Source organism: Nothoprocta perdicaria, unplaced genomic scaffold (assembly GCF_003342845.1).
Source record: "Nothoprocta perdicaria isolate Ctin4 unplaced genomic scaffold, notPer1 scaffold_232, whole genome shotgun sequence".
Taxonomy (NCBI): Eukaryota; Metazoa; Chordata; class Aves; order Tinamiformes; family Tinamidae; genus Nothoprocta; species Nothoprocta perdicaria.
In genome coordinates, this window is record NW_020455458.1 from 682,869 (window position 1) to 695,917 (window position 13,049).

A 13,049-nucleotide genomic window follows, 5' to 3' on the forward strand; every position below is an offset into this window, starting at 1 on the left:
GAGATACAGGTTTTTTTTCATGTAATATGAGACTAAATTAGCATTTAAATAACTATGTCTTCTTTTATTTGTGGATGAATAAAGAAATTAGACCTTATGAATATATGACTCTTATTTTCAAAAGCATTTAATGTGTAGATGGGCACTATTTTCAGTGAAAAGTCTGCAGAAACTGTGCCTTTAGCCTAGGGAATGCTTGTGTTCATGCAGCTCCCCCGAGCGCTCATRCACCTGTGATCTGTGCTCAGGAAGGTGTGCATTGGTGTTTGCTACAAACTCTTCTTGCTGTAGCAGTTTTAAGTGTCTTTGGTGACTTTTTGTTCTCTGAGGACTTGGTGTCAGGATGGGCCCTGTTTGCTGATGAGTCAGTTTTCACTCTTGGGAATTAAGATCCATGTGCTGCAGCGGGCGTTTTGCACAAGTTGGGCCTGGAGAGAGCTGGGCAGAGAACTGCAGGAATTGTCCTTCCCCCCAGCGTGYGTCTGGATTGAGCTAGTAACGGGAGACATTCCAGGCAGGGCGCTGGTCTTGTACCCAACCTCCTAAAAATACTTTCCTCGGTCTCTGTTACCTTTTTGGACACTTGCACTTCAAGTGCTCTGTTTAGGATGCCTATGTAAGTGGTTCTAACAGTGGCTTGGGAAATTCAGGATGCTTTGCAGCAATGAGAACTTCACATAAGTGTTCATAGTAAAAATTTTTACTAGAAAATGTGAAGATAAGAAAAATATCTATGACTTAATTTGAACACGCAAAGTAAAACCCTAACCTGTGATTTGAGTCTTGGTGTTACAGTGTATGTGTAGTAGCTGCCTTATTCTTGAGACTTGCCTGTGTTGGCAGCAGCTGTGCTGGTTGATGGGCTGTTTGTTGCAACACAGGTCCCAGAGGAATGGGACAAGGGTGCGAGTGTGGAGTGCTGCAACAGGCATGCAGCAGTCTTGCTTGATGCTAAATTCAGTTTGATGGTGCTGGAAGATGTGCTGTGAAGCACAGCATTTGAAGGGACAGAAAAGGAAGGAACACATCCTGTAGATCACTTGGACTTGATTTTAAAACTTGTTTTTTGAACCAAAATGGAATAGTGCGAATGTTCTGATTCCATTGCTACCCTGGTCTAGAGCTTGCTGATGCAGTGGTCAGTTTGGTTGGTCGTCGTTTGTGGGCCAGAACTGAAATGATGCAGACAGGTTTGGAACATTTGACTGATCCCAGTCAAGCTGATTGGGCTGAGGGGACAGACCCAGCACAGACACGTTCTGCCTTGTYACGGCTTGAAAGCCTCACAAAAGGAGATGCAATTCTAGGTTAATTCCAGGCTCAAAATAGCGTTTCTCTTGCAATATGCATTACCTTTTCTGTGTCACTTTCTTCTCTCCCTGTTCTACATGGAATATTCCATTCATTGCGGCCTCAGAAATCAGTTGTTTTGCACTTTGCAAATACTGACGTGATGTGAGAGGAGTGAGACTCGCTTGCGCCCAGAACTATTTTTTCAACCAGAGCTGCATTTTTAGAAATCATAGCCACCTAAGAAAAGCTGCTCTGAGACTTTTGGCTGCAAAAGAATTTTGCTTTGCATTTCATCAAATGATTTCGTGTGAYTCTCATGTGTTAGGTAATCCTGAGAGAGGAGTGTATGAAGCAGAGTATGAGAAAGCTCTGCACTGGTGTGGAATGAGATTTGGTATCTCCTGTAGGATATTTTCGAGGATAGAGGTAGATTTTTTTCAGGCATAGATGATCAAAATAGATTAGCTCTCTTCTGAATATAAGCCTTCTGGTTTTAGATTATTCTTTTCTTTTTTCATTTTTCTCCTCCCTCCACATTGTTTCTACCTCTGATGTAAATCCAAAGGGAGATGTGGCACAGACTGTACTGCTTTTGCTCTTGAACATACTTTTTTTATTCTGCTGAGCTGGTGTTCAGCTGTGATTGAAAATAAACGTATTAAATGTTTGGAAAAATACCTGCTATGCTGAAACAATGGATTGCTTATGCATTGTAACAACAAAGGTAAGATGATAAACCTTTAGATTGATGCTTGTGATCTTGGAAGTTCTTTTTGAATTTTTCTTTCTGTTTTTGCTTGCCAGTAATGAAAATATTGTGATATTTTTCTAGTGGTGATTTAAAAAAAAAAACTTTCAACTACACCAATTGCCAGAATAATTGCTGTAGTTGTTGCTAAGAGCGGCATGGATGTTCATTCCTGTAAGAGCTAATTATGCTTTTAACATTTGTCAGGGAGACGCTGCTCTGTAAAAATTCACTCTCTTTAAATGCRTTGAAATAGTAGTTTGCTTTTTAATCTGAATTGAGGAATTCCAAATGCTGGTTTGTGTAACCTATTTGAAGAAATGTCTAAAATAACCATCAAAGAGGAAAAAGAGGCATCTGGGGAAGTCCTATTAGGGATGGATATATGTGAATGTTCTGCCAACTTGACATATTGCTGCATCGTGTTGTTACTCCTGTGCAAGGCTAAAGCTTTGTGATACTGGTGTCAATACAGTCCACTTGGAATTCATAAAATAAAATGATTCCTAGACTGAAAGTACGTTAGCAGCATCCTTGTGAAATAGGCATAAAGGTGAGTTTTGTTTTTTTGCAAGATGTTTTTCTTGTGAAAGGTTAACTCTTYTCTGTTTCCCTTTTCTTAACTATTTACAAGCTGTCAATTTTAAAACAAAACAAAAAACCCCAAACTACTACCACTTCTAGCACTCTTGGGGCATTTGGAGACAGTTGATACAAACCTTCTTGAGAAGTAGAGAAGCTAATAAACCTCTTTGGGAAAATTTTGTGGGTTTAGTAATAGCTTTATAAAACAAAAGGTGCAGAAGCTTGTGCATGTGAAAGCAGCACAGTCCCCAGTACCATAAGCTAATCTCTGATTTGGGTGGTTGAATTCACCTTGCTTGTCACCAGGAAAGATTTTTTTTTTTTTTTTTTTTTTTTTTTTTTTTTTTTTAAGCTCTTTTTCTGGAAGTAAAACATGCATTTTAAAACCAACAGTTCGACTTCAGCTGCATTCATTTGGGGTATCTTTGTCTTGTTCCCTTTTGAATACCTCCAGTACAGTGAGAGCAGGAACAGACCTTTAGTGCTCAGTTTGGGTTACGTAAATATCTACCTCAATTTTTTAAAGGAATATGTAACTTCAGATTTCTCTCATGCATTTATTTACTTTCCAGAGATAATTTATATAGAAAGTCACACCAACAGAGAACGTACTTGGCATAAAAAGGCATCTGTTCGTTTGGGCGCTTAAGAAGGACTGTTCAGTGTTGCTGCCTGGGAGGGTTAAAGCTGCTGATAGTGAAACTCTTCAAGGGACTGTTTATGTTGAGTTTGTGTGTGCTTACGGTGGGGTGGAAGCTGTAGGCTCGAAAAAAAGGCTTTCTTTACTGATATGTATGAATCTTGTGTCCCTTGTGTAAAGCAAGGCATGTGCGTGTGACACAGGTAAAGCAATTGGAAATCAGCATAGGAGAAATRTGTAAGGGGATTGGAAATAGGATTAAGTGCTGCTTTGACTTGCTTCGATGACTTTTTGAAATAATTGTATTGCTTCTCTCTTTGAGGAGCAAAGAAGAAATTGAATAAGGTGAGTTTTTAATACATTTGAAAGGTCTTTTGGAATTTCAGCTTTCTTTTGCTTTCGAAACAAGATTTCAGTGTTATTCAGCTTTAGCGTGTTTTCTGTAATTTGGAATAAAGACCTTTGCACTTAATGGCCAACATGTATATGCTGCTTTCCCTGCTGTATTCTGAGGTTTAACCAGTTTACTTTGTACTGAGCTGGTTCGAGGAATTGATTAATAGAGTCTTTCCTCTTTATGTGGGCATGCTTGCTTTGGTGTAGGTAGGCAAATTTGCATCACTGCAACCATGGATACTATTAAGAGCATGCATGTGGGCTGTGCCTACAGTAATGATTTTTATTTAAGTAACAGTCTTAAATGGGTACGTGGCAATTAAAAATACAGAATATTAAAATCCTTAAATTCCCACAGAAAACCATTTTTGAGCAGTCATTCTTGTTTTATTCCGTAGTATATTTTCACTGAAACAGTTGAATTTAAAGATTTAAGATTTCTACAAATGATRTTTGCAGTAAATTTGTGGTGCAAAATAGTATTTTGAAACTAAATTGATACAAAATGATGAGGAGGAATCATGTTCCTTCAACTGTGCCAGAGCAATGTCTGTCTAGCCCATACCTTGTTTTTTTGACACCCTGCTTAGAGTTAATTCAAGAGGTGAAGATAGGTCTAACTAAAACCAGATCRTATGGGGAAGGGGCAAGCGTATGTGATGTGTCCCCCTAACGTCCAGGGTGGACATGATCCAGTCCACCTGCCTGCTGAAAGCAGGACTGGCATCAGGCMTGGACATGGTTCCTTAAGGCTTTGTCTGACTGGGTCTTATAAACATTTAAGAAGAGAGATTCATCACCTCTCTTGGCAGCTTGTCCCAATACTTAATCATCAACATGGTTTAAAAACAGTTTTTCATCATACACATTTAGGTCTCTCCACTCCCTCACCTCCCTCAGTGTTGGTCGGAAAATTGTCTTTTGTTCTGCCACGGTGAAGGGCCAAGCTCCTTCTGTGGGTAACTGCTGTTAGACACTGGTAGGCTGCGACCAGCTCCCTGCCGAGCTGCCTCTGCTCCATGCTGGACTGGCTTGTGGCCTCAAAAATTTTCATAAATCTATATTTTTCATAAATCCAGGGTCATTTTRCTGAAGTAGTTTGACTCAAGAGCTTGCTGGGCTAAATGACTGCTGTCTATTTAGGTCTGTATGGTCTATTTAGGACCCTCTGGTGGCTGCCTCTTAAATGGGCTTGTCCAGCCTTGCARGATGTCTGTGATGCAGGGCAAAGGGACACATCTTGCAATGCATATATATATATATATGTATATGTATTTTTTCTTTTGTATACAGGGCACCTCTAGAGCTTATGTTTKTTAACACATGCATGTTCTTCTAAAATAACTGCAAACCTGTAAGGTTATTTCATTGATTAAAACTTCGAGGTTGAGGGTTCATTGAAACTTTGCTCAGTTGCTCATCTGTTCACCAGTAACTCTCTGAAAAGTTGAAGTTCTGAATTGTTAGAGTTAGGGTGCATGCCAGAATAAACTGCATAGCTGAAGTTAGGTACATGATGTGTTTGTGGGTTGTTTCATTAGATTAAAGCCTTTGTGTTTGAGTTCAGAGTTATATTTCCCCTTGATTTAAAATGAAAAGCTGCCACTTAATGCTACAGATGTGATAAATGAGTTTGATCACATTGGATCAATTTGGGACATATTTTTTAGGAATTGACTGAAGAGCTGATTAAAAAAAAAAAAAAAAAGCCTCAAATACCAGTGTTTCCAAGAGTTGAATTATAATAAGGCTTGTTCTCATCATAGTCAGTCAATCGCATGGTGTGAGTATATTTAGGTTGGAGGAGGTGGTGAATATGGCTGTAGGAGACTGGAAAATAACTTTCTGAAATCCATCCCACAGTTGGATAGCTTTAAAGTTAATATGGATCTTAAAAAGTATCTGAAGGAGGAGCTATCTATCATGTAGCTGATCTAGAGTTACTTTGCACAGGAGCAATTTTAAGAATTTTGCGGATAATAATCAGTTTCTTACATCAAAAAAAGAGCACTTGCATACAGGAAAAAAACTGACATGCATTAATATCTTGTCTAGCTTTGCTTGCCGGTAGTGCAAATGTAAGAAACTATTAATTGCTCTGGTTATGTATAAATAGAAACAAAGAATAATTTAGGATGCTGGAGTTTTGGGGGTTCCATGACCCTGGGAGCGGTGCCGAGGGGAGTTAAATTCAGATGGTGACGGCTCACGGGCCGGGTTCCCCAGGATCAGCGTTGGGGCCGGCTTTTTAATGCCCTTACAGACYGTCTGGATGAGGGCGTGGAGGGCACCCGAGCAAAGGTGCAGGTGACCCCAAACTGGGAGGGAGAGCTGATCTGCTTGAGGGCAGGAGGGCTCTGCAGAGGGGTCTGGATGGGCTGCATTGATGGACTGAGACCCTATTTCTTTTACCCACAATAGGTGGTTTAGTGTCTGATGTACCCAGCTGGTATTATGTAAAGTAACGAAGGCCGGTGAAGGGAGGAAGAGCATCGAGTCTTGGATGAGTAGCCTGGTGATCATCATTCCTCTCTTGATCTTATTTTTATTGGCTTGTGGCATACACCTCAGAGGCCACTGCAGCCTTTCTGAGGAGGCAGAAAGGGGCATTTTACAGGTTCCATACAGGCAGCTCCGATTACTGCCATAGGGCTGCAAGTCCCGCAGGGCTGATGAGGAATGGGAGGTGCAGCGGGGCAGGACGAGGCTGGGAGAACTTGCCTCCGCTACAGGGCGGAAGAGGGGGGTGTTATTTCGAATTACCATGGCAAGACAGTTTTYAAATGGCAGCATAGTTTTCAAACGGCAAGACATTAACACGAGAACACCTGAAGAAATTAAAGCTGGAAATTGAAAGGCTCCTTGCTGCTAAAATAATTGGTTCCATTAAAAGCTTTTCATACCACTAATATAGACAAAACCAGTTCCTTGGGTTGGATCACTTTAAGAATAATTTATTAAGTTTATTCATTAGGGTTTTATGTTGTTTGTGAAACCTAGCAAAAAACATCTGTCCTGCATTGCATTATTTTAAAGAAGAATGCAGTTTTTGGCTGCGCTCTGACTAATGCAGAAGATGACGGTCTTTGCGGTGATCAGCTTGTGTTTTCTCAGGTGTCGTGTTTGCTTTCCTTYGATGCTTGCATAATACTAGCGATTTGGGCTGGGGGGGGTTGGAGGCTCTGTGAAACAACACTTTGCAGAAAGGGGGGGCTTTTCCCGCAGGCTCCTCAGCGCCTTGGATCCCTCCTCGCCGGGAACACRGAGCCGGGTGCCAGCCGAGCGCGGTGCGGTGCTGCCCTCTGCCGCTCCCGTYGCCAGGAGCCGGAGCGGGAGCCTGCGGATCCCTCGTCCTGTGACCCTCTGGGGGCAAAAGACTCACTGAAGTGACTAAGGCRCTCCTAACGCTGTCAAAACTCCCTAATTAATTTAGTGTGAGACATGATTTTTCACTTACTACCCCAAGTCAGCTTCAGATGTAGACAAAGTGTTCCTGTTAGTTACTGGGGATCTGACTGCRGCAGGGGATGTCACTTGTGCCTCTGCTCAAATGCTGATGAATTGAGGGAGGGAAGAGGAGGCAAGTGATTTGCATTTCCAAGCAGAAGTGCTTGGAAAAATTCATCTTAAACCTTTTAAAACAGCTGGAGAGAGTTCATACTCACTTTCCTTCAGCTGTATTGGCTCTGTTTGAAATGTTTTTTATTCCTTATGGGCTCTTACTCATCCTGCTGTCTACAGTGGTGAGATCTGTCTCAGCGGAGCTGCTCTTCAGCCGTGCGTGTGTGTAAGAGATCTCGCCCCTTGCTGCAGAACGTGGCAGAGCTTCTTGAACTACTTGAGGTGTCTCCTGGTCCAGCCCTCAGGGCTGCTGAGGCCCTGCAGTTTTTGTGCCAGCTGTTTCTGCTAAGGGAGTGGTTTGTACCTTTGGGTCCTTCACATCCTTTGTGTCTTCCTGCTGTTTCCCTGTTGCCTTTGTGTCTTCCTGCTGTTTCCCTGTTGCCTTTCTCAAAAACCTCTTGGTTTCCAAGAATATCCAATCGTCTGTGTTGAGGGCCTGCAAACAGCCCTGTGGATTCCAGCCCAAGCAGCCCAGTTCTTATCTGTTCTCAGTTAATAACAAAGTGTGAATGACTAATGCCCTTCCTGTCTAGACGGACAGCCTTTTTGGCCCTTTCCTCTAGCACTTTGAGATGGAGAAAGGTATAAAGGCAGAAGGCAGGCAGCAGATTCTCCTGTCCRGAAGGCTCAAAGTTGTCTTATGAATACTTCCCCATTTAGTGGGAGACATCACCCCCTGGTTTGGAAATGTTCAAATAYGTTAGACTGACAGAAGAAATACAGAGCACAGAACCAGATCTGTGGTGCAAAGACTTCTTAAAAATAGCTGTCTTATCAAACTTAGCGACTTAGACCTCCCTCTGTGCAGAAACGTATGGCAGGTGCTTGTGCATCAGTGGAACTTTGCGGCTGCCCGAGTTGGGTCCTGCTCCCAGTAAACTGCCTTTTAGTACTTGAACCACGGTCTATCTTTGCTGTTTGTAAGGCAGTGAATGTCTGATTTGTGTTTGTCTTTAGGAATTACTCTCTCTCTCTAGGCAGCTGAGAGAAAAACACCCTACTGAGCATTTCAGCTCTCTCCCCTACAAAAGGCCCTGCTATCCATGAGCTGCGTCAAAGCGCTGGGCAGAAACACACCCAGGTGCTGTCTTTTCTGGTTACTGTATAAGGGAAGCGTGAACAGGTATTGAGATGAGTTTGGAGCAGGATGAAATTTCACCAGATAAACCTGTGTTGTTTGTATATTCACCCTAGTTTTTATTTGCTTATAGACTTAGGGGTCGTTATCTTCCAGGGAAGGCCTGGTTGCTTGATTGATGCTCCCTAAGAGCTGTTTTTCTTGGCTGTGTTGCACAGAGCATTTAAAAAGTGGTTCACTCTTGGAAACTGCTGCTCCAAAAGGAGCTCTTGTCTTTGAAAAGATGAAACAGAATGACTAAGATGATGAGCAATCCTTCACTCGCTGGAGAGCGTGTGAACATCCCTCAGTCTGCAGTAACCCCRTGGAAGATGTTACCTTCCTCCTCCCTCTGCCCCCCACGGATGGTTCTTCCGTGACAGGCTGAATCAGCCCAGCCTCATGTCCCACTCTAAGGAAGGGGTCCGTCCGGGAAGCTGCCGTGGGGGAGGATGTGCTTAGCCCGCCCAACCCCAGTCCTCCAGCAGCAACTTGGGCTTTAGGGTCTTGAGTTGCTTTAACCTTAGTGTTCTTAATGCTCCTCTCAGCTGCCTGTTGCTGCTTATGAGTTTAGTTGGGTTTGGAATTACAAAGAGGCAGGGGAGGGGCTGGGCTGTGACAGGACCCTTGAATGCTGTAGTGAAATAAAGCTCCTTTTTCTTGGAGATCACATTTTAAATTCCTGCGAGCTCTTTCTGGTGCTAATTGTTGGGAAGGTCTATTTTTGTGAAGTTTTGCTCCTGAATGCTCTTGAGTGTCACTATTTTGCATTTCCTGCGTCAAAACTTGATTATTTTAGCATGCAAAGTACATGATAGCACAGACACCTCCGGCTCTTCCTGATGCGGCAGTGGTTTTTCTGCTGCTTTGTGCTGGAGAGAGCCCCAAAAGCCGGTTGATGTAAATGCTCCTGGTTGTGGTCGTTCAGGAGGGAAGGAGAACATTCCCATCTGTGCTTGGCCTCACTTCTCAAGGCTTATGAAGGAACTCACCAGAGTGCTGTCCTGGATCTGTCCTGTGCTTAGCAGTTGAAGACTTGGAAGAAACTGGGGGAAGATCATGAACACCCACTGCAAAGTCTCTGTTCACAGCACTTGTTCTGGGCTCAAATGTCACCGCAGGGAAGGCCACTATTAAAGATGCCGCTATTAATCAAACTCCTGTTTCTAGCATAATCTTCTACCTTCCTTCTGAAGTTACTGGGGCTATGGCATCCTCAGACATACTGGGAACTTTTAAGACAAAATGAAATAACTGCCTTTACAACATGCTGACTGTCCTGGAAAAGATTCTTCTACTGTGGCAGCAGTTCAGAGTCACAGAATGGTTAAGTTTGGAAGGGACCCCTAGAGCTGGCCCTGCCGAGGCAATGGGAAGGTTTCTGTGAAAGCCTGTGCTGCCAGGGATGGCTGTGGGGACGCCTGGCTCAGACCGAGCCAGGGCAGCGCTGTGGGTATGAGAGTGTCAAGCCCCTAGGGAAGGGGGACGAGGTTTCCCATTCTGTGCTCACGGTGCAGCAGTGGCTGCTGGTTTAAGTTCCATAAATGTGCTGAGCTGACAGGAAGGGGAGCTGCCCTGTCTAGGGTCGCTGATGACTTTTTRCAAGAGAAATTTTCAGCTCATTGTCCTTTTCAGTAAACCTGTTTGCTTAAAATAATGTGCAAATTATATTTTTCTAGCAGTTTTTCACTCTGAACAGTTGTCTTTTGTCTGCACAGACCTTCMCTTGCCCGTGTCATTAACGGTGCAAGGTCTTGGCTCCTGACCTGTGTTAACCTGTACGTGGCAGAACACGTGGATGGAGGAACTGGTACCACTGCATGGATTTCACTGGCGGTGTTACACTGGTGGTGTTACATTGGTTATTAGCCTGCTTCATCTGCCAGTACTCTTTTTCCTCTTCACTTTTATTAAAAAAAAAAAAAAAAAAAAGGCTATTCACATCAGTCAAGAGTAGTGGGCAAATGCTGAACGTTATGTTTCTGAGCGGGGTATGGTGTTTTTGATGCAGCTTAGCTCTGGAATTTCTGCCTAACTGATACTGCCTGGGGACTCTTGGAAGCAGCAGCTTTCTCATTTGATGCAAATAACAAATTAGTCCTCACTAATTGAAGATAATGATATTGATATTCTCATTGGTATTTGGGGACCATGTGTAAGCAGGCAGAATAAACYTGCAATAAGAGCAATTCATCTTATATGGTATTTTCCTAACATGATGGTAACAGCCCTTTTTATTGATGCCACACCAGTTGTAAAGTTTTGAATTGGCTTCTTAAGATTGTTCCGTTTGAAGCTTGTGTGTTGAGTGAAACTGGCCTAGGCAAGAAGAGAATTTAGGTCCTGTTTTGATGTGTTCAACAAATGCCAACCTGTAAGAAAGAAAGGGAATTGTGCTCCGTGAGAGTAGAAGGAGAAGTTGCTGGGTGTGCGAGTGAATTTTGCAGGGGTTTGAAGCCTTGGAGAGATGACAGAAATGTGAATTTGTGGTAAAAATCTGAGCCCACAACAAAACTATATTTTGAAGATAAACATTAAGGACTTGAAGTTTCTCTGTAATTTATAGCTGTCTCCAGTATAGTAGGCATATGGTATTTGATAATATATTACTTAAAGTTGTATGTTGCTTGGTTAATTGTCATTTTAATGATGCTGTTACAGTATCTGCCCTAAGAACAACTAGATCCGGAGSACAAAATTACTACTTATTCCAGGTAAACTATGTTATACCAAAGGGGACCCATCCTACCCAACCTCATAAGTGGATAAAAAGATGTCTGAAAATGGTTTTAGCTTTGGGTGATTTTTCTCACCTACTTTCACTGCTTAAGATGTGAAATATAATTTTTTTATGTGKTTTTTTTTGTATTCTAATGCATAAACCTTCACTTTGAATCTGATGAAAAATGAATCAATACTAAACTGTGAACTACACAGTATTTTGAATTGTCAAGCTTAAATGCTGTATTTTGTAACCATGTGCATGGTGTGATGTGATACTCCCAAGCTCTGCCTTTGTATAAAGGTCAGACAGTTTTGCAGTGTAACCATTTTATTTGTTTACAGCTGCAAATATATGGCTGAAGAATTCAGATGTTTTACGTGGCCTCCATCAACAATGGAGCTGTGATTGCCTGAAGTTACTTGAGCTTTCTCTTCGGCTTTCTCTCCGAGTGGAGGAATCCTTTGTAGATGCACACACCATATTTTCCCCTTAGTGATTCTTCCGTGCCCGTGGCACATTAGAGCTTATACTTGGTGCATCGCGCGGAGCTATTTCTGCAGCACTCGGAAGCTGCTTTTGGCTCCCTGCCTTTATTTGTTGTCATGAGATTGCCATGTTCTCGCCCGTTTGCTCCTGCAGGGAGTGACACTATTGCAGGGTGATGGGAGCTGTGCAGAGCCGTGTTGCCGACCCGTGGGCGCAGGGAAGGGGTTGGGGACGGGAAGATCCCCCCTGTGTCTGCGCTGCATCTTTCCCTTCTGTGTTTTTGTTCCATTTTTTGAGCGCTGGTGAATGCGCTTAGGTCTGTGCTGTCCTATTTCTTCACACAAAAGCCTGTATAATGCAACTCCATCCAGCTGCAGAAAAATAGGCTCCCTTTTTTTCCTASAGATTCTTCCTCATTTTATTATACTTTAGACTACTCTTGAATTTGAACGTCCTTGTAGGTAAAGCTGGACATGGCTGAACTTGGCTGGTGTCCATCTTCCCTCCACCCCCTCCTGGTACCTGTCTGTCGTCTTTGGCTCTTCCATGATGTTTAACCTGGACATTTGTGACTTTTCTTTGGGTCCTGCCCCTATTGCTGTTGTCCCACACAGGCACTGCCCTCCTGGAGCAAGACACGTGCTCAGCCATGTGCTGAGCAAGTGCAGGACACGGCTCAAAGCGGAAAGAAAACAACAATTATTTCAATGGAGCCGCTGTCCTCCCCGGGTCCTGCATCCTCTACCAAGAAAGAGGCCTTCATGCAAATGAAGTTTATTTTGAGGTTTCCTGTGGGCTGAGCGGTACCCCTCCCCAACTTCTTGTCTTCGTTTTGGCTTCCTCAGTCTGCATGTTTGCTTAGAGATGATTCGTGTGGGTTCTGAAGCTTCCCGGCGCTGGTGCTGCGAGCGCGGCCGCCGCTGCCGYGTTGCATCAAAGGTGCGCGGCGTTCGGCTCTGTGCCCCAGCAGCTTCCTGGCTTCAGCCCCCAGGTGAAGGGGAATGGCCAAGGGGCAGCAGAGGTGCTGGAGGTGAGGCTCTAAGCAAGCAGGTCCTCTCGAGAGGAGGAGATTTAGCAAGACGATTGAGGGTCCTCAATGTTGTTTTCCTCTCCATTCAATGCAACTAAGAAATTGATGTGATGTGGCTCAATATGAAATTTCATAGGGTATTCCACTGAAAAGTTGGCTGGAAGGACACCTTTGTGAGCCTAATCCGCCATGTGGTATCCTTTAGTGTATTTAACCCCCCTATTTTTGCTGCAGGGGCTTCTCAACTGAGGTAGTTTATTGCTTTTTATTTATTCTTACAGCAGGGACCCCCCTCCCACACACCCCCACCCCCACAGCCGGGCCCTGCTGCACGTGCCGGCCTGGAGTGGGACCCCGCGGCGGCTCCCGCGGCGGCTCCCGCGGCGGCTCCCGCGGCGGCTCCCGCGG

At 43.7% G+C, this 13,049-nt stretch overlaps 1 protein-coding gene across 5 annotated transcripts in view; it reads left to right on the top strand.

The window, feature by feature from the left end:
* DLG1 (discs large MAGUK scaffold protein 1) overlaps positions 1-13,049 on the top strand; it is a 122,042-nt gene that overhangs the window by 18,144 nt on the left and 90,849 nt on the right. The window lies entirely within an intron of this gene.